Consider the following 10,615-nt stretch of genomic DNA (forward strand, 5'->3'; position numbering starts at 1 on the left):
GCCCCCGCGGGCTGACAGCGGCGAGAGCTCCTCGTACAAAACCGGCTAACGGTGCCCACCCTCCGACTCTTCTGCACGAGAGGCCCCACCGACGGCTTCTCTCCAACGCCTTCCAGTACCCTAATCTTCCTCTCGAACTGCTACAGTCACTCCCTTCTCTCCTTTCTTTCTTTTCTTTCCTCCGTCGGTTCCTTCTATTTAACCAACTACTTTCGCCTTTTCCGTTTCAACTACGAAAATACCGATCAAAACTTCCAACACTTCCGTACGACGAACAGATAGTTGAAAGTCTTCTCCTTCGCGAGACGCGATGCTTGAAGGTGCGTCGAAAAGCGATAAGAAGAAGGGGATGGAAAATGGAGGCAAGCAGCTTCTCTCGCGATTCGAATCCTCCCCCGGAGGTCTAGCGTTGCTTCGTCTCTGTCCATCTCCGTCCCTCTCTGTCTGTGGTTCGTATCATCCTCGGGGCCGACGTACCGGTCGGCATCGTGTGAAGTCCAACCGAGCCATTATATCCCCCTTGGCCGCCTTCGAGGTGTATATACCCATCGAGGCATCCTCAGCCTCTGCGAGAAGAAAGAAGGGAAAAGGGAAAGGGGGTACGAGACACTGGCGGAATGACCGGGAGGGGGGATGCAAGGTGCGTCTCTCTTTCACCCTCGTATACCTATTCCTCCCTTTTCCCGTCGACTCGTTGTTACATCGGGAAAAGAAACAACGAACGAATAAAGAAAAAATCGAAGCAAAGGAGAAGCGAAGGGCTAGCGAAGGGAGAAGCAGAAGGAAGAAGATGGAGAGGAAGAAAGAAAAGTGCGTGCAGGATTGCGGAGCTGAGAGGTGTTGGGGTCCGCATTAAAGGGGCGGAACGCCTCGAAGGGGCTCCGAATTATGACGTTACGGACCGCACACGTCGCGAGCAAGTGAGTCAAATATAAAAATGAATTGCTTGCCACCAGACAGAGCAACAAGTTCTTGCCCCCGCCAACCCCTTGCTTTTCGCTGCGACTGGGTTCTCTAGAACTCATCCAACTGCATGAATTCTTATCCGCAGGAAAGGGGCAACATCTACTTCACCTTGATTACAGGGTAATACAGACAGAAAAGAAACGATCGACATAATTGAGGAGAAAGATAAATATAGACGAAATTCGAAAAGTGGAAGCTGAGAAAAAGAAGCTTTCGATGCGATCGCTGAATCAACCGAGGAAACCGCAACGCGTGTGAAAGAGAGAATCGAGCGAATAGTGAAAGAGAAACCGAGAAAAATGGGTTCCGTCAGCGGGATCGGCTTCATTCATGAAATTCTTTATCTTGCTTAAACTTCTACGAAAATTGGTTCCCACAGGACGGAAGACAAAAAGAAATATCTTTTACTACTTTATATCCGTAGGTGGCCGACTCATTGTGAGCTTTAAGATTGCATTACACGGTACGTTCGAGCTCGCTCGCACGAAAACAGCTTCATCATAGGTGCCTGTCTCTCGTCTCTTTCTTTTTCTTCGAATCTATGATTCGGCTTTTTCGTCCACAGCTTCATTCGAAAGAGATCGAGTCGTACATCGCACGTCTCGTCCATGACTTCCTCGTTCCACTTTATTAAGCAGCCAGATTTCCGCGACTGCGAGTAAACTTCGATAGTCGTTATGCGCGACTAATAGAAGATTGGAAAGGTATTTCCTCCGCTGGTCGAGAGGCGGTAGCGTGGGAAAGGGTCAAGCATCGCGGCTGAGACGAATCGCAGATTGGACCGATCCGCGAGTAATTCGCTCGGCAAGAGACGGTAATACTTGGCGCGTTAAAGAACCCGTAACGTCGTTTCATTTTTGCAGTATCGTGCGGTACAGTGTACATATCTGGAAGCCACGAGAGAACCAAATGCTCGATCCATTTCAACTTTCACTGTTCCCGTCTTTCCGACAATTTATGTACACGTATAGGTAATGATATTTCCGGCGATAGACTCGATTGGTTAAGGCACGACGGTTTCGCGCATTATTTGGATTATTCGATGTCGCGCAGTGAAGAATACGCGACAGCGATAAATATAGTTACGAGCTTAAACGCACATCAATTATCTACACAAATTCGTATATTTGAATCTGCCATCCGTATAAGCGTAACGAAGTCGACATGGGCGGTGGTACAAGTGACTAACGACGGAATGGAGCTGAGGAAGAAAAGGAAAGAGAGGGGGATCAGTGGCTACCCGCACAAATGAGTATTTATGAGCGCGCCATGGCTCTATATTATGCCTCATTTTGCCAGAGGATCGATTAGCTCTAATCGAGATGTACAAACAAAACGTTAATAAACGGTGCCCGTTTCTCTCGTCTCTCCCAACTTGTCTCGCAAAAGCCTAAGTGCCAGAAGACGAAGGGCGAAGAGAGCAACAGAGCTAGAAAGAAATGAACCGGCTCTCGGATCCAGCGTGCCCTCGCCCGTACGTATAGGTATTCCACGTGTGTGCGCACTGTTCGCCGCGAGCACGTGACACGTGTTTCTCGCACGTGCTACACGCACGCGTGCGCTACGTGAGCGCTACGTGTTCGCTACGTGAGCGCTACACACGCGCAATTAAGTATCGATTAGTCCTCGACTTTGAACGATCGAACGACGAGATTCACGATTCGGAGCCTTTCAGCTGTAAGAAGGGCATCGAAAATTTCCAACGTCGGACACTAATTGGAAGCACGTAGCTATCTTGCTCGAAATTCCACGAACCACTGGAGGAAATCGATAATACGATTCATGAAGAAGTCGTCCTGTCGATTCGAGTAAAACCCACACTGTTTCGCATCGATCGATCTAAACTTAACGAACAGATCGCGGCAAATCCCATGTCGAGTCTCCTGGGACTCTACGGGTGGTTCAAGCGTCGGCCGAGCAAACGCGATCGACGTCGAGTCGCGTACGTCGAGTACGCGAAGAAACAAGAGGCACAACTCTCGTCGTTTAAGTAAATCGGCGGGTGGTCTTGACTTGAATTCGTTGCGAGTCAGGAACAGGAACGACAGCTTCTGCTTCTTCGACTTTGTAATCAACCCTAAGCGTAGGTCGCGATAAAAAAGAGCAAGTTAGAATTACAGCATTGCTTCACTATCAACAAATATATTACGTGTAAGAGATTAGGCAGTAACAAAGCTTCCTCCACGATGAAACGAGCGTAGGACGAAACAGAGACCGACCTACCGCACACCACATCCAGCGTCCTTTCGATCTTCTCGGGACGCTTGTACGATCCAATCGATGGGATTCGATCGCATCGAGCGATGCTCTCGGATAATAGAGCCACATCATCCGATTTAATAATCGTACAATGGTAAACGTGAACGCGATAAGATCACGATCGTTTTGGTGGATGAGTCAAGTCCCCATAAATCGTTCGACCACAATAACGCAATTAACACTTCTTTGTTCGATCAATTTTCGCTTGCCTTCGCGGCGCGGCGCGGCGCGGCGGGTCGCGAATCGAAAAGGTCTCGCGCAGAGAAAGACTTTTACGCGCCTTCCTTCTCCGATCTGTCGCGATAGCCGCGAGAAAGCGCGAATCATCTCGACTAACTCAACGAAAAGAGAGTTTACAGTTTACTTTATATAGGTATAAAATAGATGTATATATACATATATAAATTTTTTTCATACAAATACATATAAGTAATCCTTGATCATTCAGAGGCGCTAGATACCCCAACTTGGAGCTCGGTTCTTGGCTTGATTACGATTCCTTTACGACCGATAAATCACTCGGAATCTTCCTTTCCCTTTCTTCCTCTTTATTCGCGAAACGTCACGATAGCCCTAATCGTTGAAACCGGTAGTAAAACGATCGTTACTAGTCGCGACAAAGAAACCGCCACCTCCGAGAACAAACGAGCCAATAAACCCGTTTTATCGGCCTTCCTTCCTTCTGTTTTACTCGACGTTCCTCCTCGAAACATCTCTTACTCTTACTCTTATCTCGTACTCTACCTTTGCGTATTTAACATACTAACCAAATGCAAATGACGTTGTCCATTACCAAGAAACACGAAGACAAAGCATGTTGCTAGAAAACGAGCGTTTCAGCGTGAATGTTGAAATTTTAATTTTCACGCGGTCACGAGTAGAACAAGAACGATTAGGCTTCTTCTAATTTGACCACAAGACACGCTTAGTCCAACGATTCTAATACTGCAGTTCATGAAAGATTTTCGAGATAGGGTTCATGTTATACCTATATACTTGAGCGTCGTCGTTGCTCTTGGTCACTTGCAATAAGCGAATCAAGTTGATTCGAGAACGATCTCCGTCGGAAACCTATTCGAGAACTGTAAACGCGTGTTGCTCGCCTACGAAGAGAGGCAGTATGACCTGCGAGCAGGTTGTGGCTGTGGAACCGAGTGAATAGAGGAAGAATACGATCTGATCTATAGAATCGAGGTGAGTCCTATACATATGTATAGCAAGATAGCCGCATCTACGGGGAGTGTGAGATCCGACAGCTTCGGAGGTGGCAATGAGCGCGGGTCCCGCCTGCCGCCACACCCACGCGCATATATCTTATTTTCCCTCTTTATTTATTCGGATTGCCGTTGGTCGAGGGCCACTCTTCGAATCCCCATGGCTCCTTTGCCATAATAGGCGAGCATGGTGGCCCATCGTTGCTTTGGACTTCCCTCTATCTTTCAGGCTACCATTCCTCATCGGTGGATGCTCCTTATTTTTAACCACGCCATTCCGCCTCCTCCTTCTCCTTCTCCTTTCGCTCCTTGCTTTTCAACATTGGACAATTTCTCACGCGTATGAACGTCTGTCAAGAAAAATTGTTACATAGGTACATACTTCTAAGAGAGAAGCAAAGCACGAATTTCGCACTAACAATGGAGCAACTCGGAAGCAAAATCTGAAGGAAGATCTCCTTATCCTCTTAAATCGTTACGAAGGGTCGACGCGAAACGGCCACTGAACGATGTAAGTAGCACTCACCTTCTTCCGTATCGAAGCAGCCATTGTCCGTGATAGAATCCCAAGCGAAAGAAGCAACACCGGCCGAGCCTCTTGCGAAAGCTCCGTAAATTCTACCCATCGAATATTTTCCGATATTTTTCTACTTGTTCCGCCAGCGAAAGTTCTTTCAAGTGTCGGGACATTTTACGGATGCGTGCGCTTGGATACTCGAAGAGCGTACGGTACGGAACAAACGAGTTCCTCCTGTATTTTCAGTAAGATGTAAGCCACGCGGCGCTGGCAAATAGTAAACAGCCGGAACGTCTATGATCCCCAAAAGCAGATTATCCGGGAGCTACTTTTAAACGGCAAATCGATTACGGCTGAGCGCACTCCAACAAGTGGCTTTTAACAGAAACGATGTCCGCGATTATCCGCGTTTGCTAGATCTGCTCTCGTCGATCGTGCAATCAAGCGTTACCACTTTGTAACGGATATCTTTTCCATTGCTGTTGCTCATCTTGCAATTACGACCAGGAAGAAAGAAAAAGTAAGAGCCAGTGTTCTTTTGGAAGCAGACAATCCCCTTGTGTTCGGCACGTAGCATACTCAAAGAAAGATCTCTCGATCGACAGCCGTTTAACAACGTCATCCGCTCCCGATGGATCAATTCTTCCCTCCAAGTGTTTCGCGTGTCGAAGAGTGGCAAAAGTTCACCTAACTATGAAGAATTTTTTATAGAAATATATAGAAAACGTGTGAAAAGCTGAAGCAAAGGACAGAAAAAACTGTTGCTGAAAGAAATAGCTTGTGCGTGCATAGCAACGTGGAAATACAGGTGAAACGAGAGGTTCTGATGAAATAAAACCTCCTTCCCTAAAAGACGGTGAACTAAGTAAGTAGGTTCCCTCGGGAATCTTCGATTCCTTTCCGGTACGTCCCCGTGGCAATGGACGATCCTTTCATCACGCACGATTGAACTAGGTATGCGCGTACCGAAATAATCGCGAAGAGCAAAGCAGTGAGTTCACGAAAAGGATGGGGGCGTGCCGACAATGTGCGCGCACCTTCCTCTCTTCTTTCTTTCTTGCAAGCGTGGGTGTTGCGTTCACTTGACGCACCGTTTTACAACATAATACATAATGACGGGGCTCGTCGAGCATCCAACAAATTCGTCTACCGATGCTTTCGTTCGGTATAGCGCACAATGTTGGTCCCTCAGGACCATTATCAGGGCGATAGGAAGTGGGATGTCCGCACGTTCGACTCCCTTCCTTTTTCAAATTTCTTTAATAAGTGTATCGCGTTACCCGTCGTTTCATCGAATCATTGTGTCTCGGTTGCCCGAGGAAAGCATTCTTTCGACCCGAGAAAAATAGCTGGTTAATTATATTCGAGGTTGCAAAGGGCACAATGCAACCCTCGAAAAGCTTTAAACGCGTTCAACCAGCAGGAATGCATATTATTAAAACATTCCGAACAGTTCTCTGTTTCGGTGGCTCGAGCGGTCTACTATCGGACTACCACAGCTCCCATAACTTCCAACGTTTCCATGGTGAGCGGCGAATCGTTCGAATTACTCTACTCCTCTCGCGATGATATATTTTCATCGAAAATGCTTCTTCTCTGAAAACGGTCACAGCCAGCTGTAACTTCTTTTTAAGTCGATCAGAGGGGGAGAGGGGAAAGAGAGAATATCGGGTAATTTACAGTAGGTATGTGTATTCGATCAATAATGGAGTAATACGACACAATTGACCTTTTTCGCGATTCTCGTTAGGAATTTCTCGTTACCCGACTGACATCTCAATTACGGCTGAAAGTTATCGAGCTCTTTGTCGATCTCGTGAAAATAAGTCGCGATACTGTGCGAGCGAAGATCGATCGATTTTCACGCTCGAAACGTGATCGTTTTTCTGGTGAGAATGATCGTCAATCTCGAACGAAAGCATCTCGGCGAATCGCCCATGACAAGAGGTGGTAAAACCACTAATTGCAAGAAAGAAAAAAAGAAACGATCGAACGTAACGAGCGAGACATGGAGGGAAGTGGGTGCGATAACTAACACCCTTTGCGGTGAAAGATAATTCGTTTATCGGGATTTCCATACCAGTAAAGGGGTAAACGAGGGAACACGCCGACGACCGTCAACGAGACGACAGTTTTCGCGCGAGCCTATATCTGTATAAACGTGCTAAAATGAAATAGAAGGAAATTTCACGGGATTTCGTATGTATCCTCGTCTGTGGAATCCTGATCGAACGGAAGAAAGAAAGGGGGATAGAGAGGGGGCCATTCGTACCCCTTTCTGAACGCCGGCCAATTAGGCTTCCGAGCAGGAGTGCACCAGGGCACATTGCACGGCGATAGGATGATCGAGTGGTGCGATCGTATCGACGCTCGCGTGCCAAGATCATGGTCAGGATACTCGATAGCCCGATAAGTAATGCACCCAGATAGGATGGCAGTAGATAAAGGGAGAGGACGATGAAAGGGAGAGGAGGAGCGAATCGAAATCCAGAGGGAGCGAGAAGCAGTGGAGACCAACGATCTTATCGCGCTAAGGTATCTGGACCGGCAATGAGTGTCCACTAGCAAACGAATGAAACGTAGTTTCGAAGAAAACGTATGCGAAGAAAATGATCCCGCCAGCCCGCCACACGTCGGCCCGCGTCTATCGACAGCATGTCAAAAAGCGAACGCAATTACCACGGAACTGCTTCTAGCTTATTCTTTCCTGGAAAACCACACTTCAATCGCTACTTCCTACCTTCTTTCTTCCTTTATCGAGAAATGGCTACTGAACGGGCAAAAATCGTGGGAAACGAGCAAGCAGGTAAAGAAACCTCGCGACGGTCGCGAAAGCAACGGTCGTCGTTATATAGTTTGCACTCTCTCGATTGCAAAGCATTCGCAAAGCGCTCGGATTCTAATTAGACGAAGGTAAATTGTGGTATCAAACGAGTTCCGTGTGCTCGTGGTCCTTTCTATCCGGCGATTAACAAAGTCGCATCTCCGACGATCCTCGGGAGACCCCAACCGAGTGCGCTTTGTATTAGGACGTCGTTTGATCTTCGACCACGTGGCATGTACTGGGGTGACTATGGCTCGATCTACGCGAACGAGGTCGTTGCGACTAATTGCCAACTCAATGAAATCTGCGCCTCGGCTGATCCGGACGAACCGAAGAAGCGATAGAGGAAAAAGGACAAACAAGTGGACAGGGAGCCGCAAAGTGGAAAGGGGACGGAAACTCGGATCCATGGGGGAGCAACAAGCTCCCTTGTATCCGTTCCTTCAACTGCGGATCTGACTCGAATTTTTTGCCCCGATTATTCTACCAAAAGCGTTACTAATTGGCTGCGCGAAATCGACTCGATCGAGGTAAATTTGGAATCCTACTCGGTATACACCTCCCTTTATTTCTTCGCTTTAAACTACACGAGGATCACACCATTGGTCAGTAACACTCGATCAGGATACTCCGTTACGATAGTAAAATAGCTTGGTCGATTGTGAGGCGTCGACGTAGGTACAGAACGTCAACGACAGCGACACTTTCGCTAAACCCGACGAAACCTGCGCGCGCATACAATATTTGATGGAACGAGTATGAAAGGAAAGAGATACGGTGGGGTTGAGTAGGCGTAAAGCAAAGTTAGAGAACGAGATAGACTTCAATTATGCCGATCGAGCATCCTCCAGGGGATGTTAGGTAGGGGAAGTTTGCTCCTCCTACTTTTCCTGCCACGTGATCAAGGGTAACCTTTTTCCTTCCTTCCTTCCTTCCTCACCTAGAAGAAGATAAAGTTTGTTCAACCGTTGATATTCGCCGCTAAAAACAGCTAATTGAGATGGACGTGAGAACAGAGCTAGAGGTTGCAGCGAGTCGCGGGAGGAAGATTGCAACGATTGATCTGTTGGCGAAAGAAAAGTTCAAAGCAAAGATGGGGGTTAGCGAAGTGCAAAACAATCGAGCTATCGACGCGGAATACCTGTTGGTCCGCGAAGAAGGCATTTTAAGATAGTCTCCCGAAGAAAGAAAAGTAAAGAAGAGAATAAGAGGGAGGGAGGGAGGGAGGGAGAGAGAGCGAGTGAGAAAGAATGAAAGAGGAAGGTGGAAGGAAGGAGGGGTTGGGGGTGGGGGTCAGAAGGAGAGAGAGCGAAACAATTGAAGAGAATAAAGGATGGTCAAAGGTGGAAAGAAGGAGAGAGACAGGCTCCCCCCTCTCGTTCTCTTCCTCTCTTGATCTATCTATCTCTGTGAACCTCTCTTCGTCCGGCTTTGGCGTTGTCCGTGCTCCATCTCGGTTCATCTGCGTCTCCCGATCTCGTGTCTTTCCATCTTCGTTAGCAGTTTTGCTAGCAATCGTCCGTCTTCGTTCCACGGTTTGAATCTCAGGGTGGTGGCCGATGGTAGTGGTGGTCGTGTCCGGATGGTGGTGGGTATGGTGGGGGGGTAGTTGGTTTCTTCGTGCCTACCGCTCCCTATCTCTCCTTTCTCTCCCTATGGGAGGGCGAGGAGGGCCCCCGTAGCCGCGCACTGCGCACCGAGTTCATCATAGACAGACCGATCTCCCTGACAGCTCCTCGTCGGGCTTGAACGGAGGTGGAATCATCAGATTCTGTCCATCTCTTCTTCGGCTCGCAGTAGCGTGCCGGGATAACGGAAGTGCGTGGCCCTGAATCCTTTGCCATCGCGGTCTTGCTCATCGAACAGTCTTCCTTCCTCTCTTCATTCTTCTTTCACCCTCTGCAGCTTCTGCCCCGCGCCTTAATCCTCTTTACGCACGGCGGTATTTCTTTTTCACTTCGCTCCGCACCCTCCTCCTTGGCCACTTCCTTGGCCACTTCCTTGGCCACGTCCTTTCGCCCTCGTCTCGTTCTCCTTCCCTCGATCCCACGTTTCATTCCGGCTGCCTGAACCTTCGAACCCCGTTTCGGCTTGGTCCGATTCGACCCTTGGAGGTCGCAATTGCGATCGCAATCGTCTATCGTAGCCATCGATCGAGATTCGGCCGCGACACGTCAGATCGTCGCGACGCTTGGTGTAATTTTCGTTCGTAGAAGAGACTTACGATCGGTGTCATCGGGCGCGTAACACCGCGGCCACAGGATGTTTGCGCTATTCAACTGTTTGCACGAATGAACGAACGAACGGAACGATAGCCAGAGTGGTCGCGCGCGAGAAAGAGAGAGAGGGAGAAAGAGACGGAACGAAAGCAACGGTGGAAGAGGAACACAAGCTGAAGGAGGGGGCTGTGTGCGTGGGAGGAGTAAGAGATCCCGGAGGGCGACTTTTCTTTTATTTGAGCTTGACACTTCGCCGTGAATACGCGCACATACCGGAAGTACCGAGCCGTCCGAGTCGGTCGGTCCTCTTTTTCTACTTGGATGCGTTGTTCGCGCGCTGCTCATCTGCGAGATTCGGTACCCGAATCGAGAGCAGAAGTGGCGGAAACGCGCGGTTCCACCACCGACCGACTGCTCCTCGTCGTCGTTGCGTGGAGGGTGGAATAACGACGACAGAATGTTACGGTACCTGAGAACGAACGCGCCGAAGAAGGCTGTTGCGACGCGCATTTTCGTGCTCGATCGAGATTAAATATCCTTTCGGTTCTTTTCTCCAGATCGGACAGTGTCGTATCGTTTCGTGGGATGTTGTGGACCGTCCACAGGACAGATCGAT

The sequence above is a fragment of the Calliopsis andreniformis genome, chromosome 12, assembly GCF_051401765.1.
Source record: "Calliopsis andreniformis isolate RMS-2024a chromosome 12, iyCalAndr_principal, whole genome shotgun sequence".
Taxonomy (NCBI): Eukaryota; Metazoa; Arthropoda; class Insecta; order Hymenoptera; family Andrenidae; genus Calliopsis; species Calliopsis andreniformis.